This window comes from Periplaneta americana, chromosome 15 (genome assembly GCF_040183065.1).
Source record: "Periplaneta americana isolate PAMFEO1 chromosome 15, P.americana_PAMFEO1_priV1, whole genome shotgun sequence".
In the NCBI taxonomy this organism is placed as follows: Eukaryota; Metazoa; Arthropoda; class Insecta; order Blattodea; family Blattidae; genus Periplaneta; species Periplaneta americana.
This window is the reverse complement of record NC_091131.1, coordinates 97,212,582-97,213,424: the sequence shown is the minus strand read 5'-3', so window position 1 is coordinate 97,213,424 and position 843 is coordinate 97,212,582. Positions and strand designations below refer to the sequence as shown.

General features: G+C 40.8%; 1 non-coding gene across 1 annotated transcript; it reads right to left on the bottom strand.

Annotated features, from left to right (window-relative positions):
* Nucleotides 1-325: 325 nt before the first annotated feature.
* TRNAY-AUA (transfer RNA tyrosine (anticodon AUA)) lies at nt 326-397 on the bottom strand. Its single transcript has one exon. It is a non-coding gene; the product is annotated as a tRNA-Tyr (tRNA).
* Between the last annotated feature and the right edge of the window lie 446 nt (nt 398-843).

Here is an 843-nt window from a genome sequence, read left to right as displayed (position 1 = left end):
ACACTAATGTAGGCTGTTTTTGGAACATCAAGGAAGAAGATGGTCTGCCATCATTAAAAGAAATTAAGGTTAAACTAACGATGAGTTAGTTCCCTTCCTAACTTCGCTTATGCACCTTCAACTGCCTTATCAGTCATACCAACATAACTTCGGTGACATTATGAAAGTTTCATGCTATGTACATTCACGCTATGCCGTGTATATACGAATCTGCGACAGGTTAGGTTAGATTATTATTACGATGTACCGAAGTACATATGATATTCCCATGCAAAAATTCTGTGTCATAATATGAAGAAGAATGGGTGGAGCGGAGAAAATATATCTCCGGCACCGGGATTTGAACCCGGGTCTTCAGCTCTATGTGCTGACGCTGTATCCACTGAGCCACACCGGATTCCCATTCCAATGCCGGATTGAATCCTCTCAGTTTAAGCTCCACCATCTCTTAGGTTCCCTCTAGTGGCCAACCCTCATGCACTGCGTCACAGATGTGACCGTGGCACAATGTCCAACACATTTATGTGCAGAGGTGCACTCATTACAAGTAACTGAGTGGCCGGGATCCGACGCAGAATTTCTGCATGTAAATATCATATGTACTTCGGTACATCGTAATAATATATTATATGCATATATAACCACTTAGTGATTTAAAACGGCGATTAACATATATAGATTGTATGCAGATACTAAGAGGAAGGCGGAAAAGAGAAAAGATTGGAGAATGTTGGGTTTGCAGTGAAGAATGCTCATCGTAGCTGTTAACTATATGTTTCAGCTTTATGTTTCCTATACAGAGTGGATGGTAACCTCTGCACCAAAATGAAACTGGTAATAGAT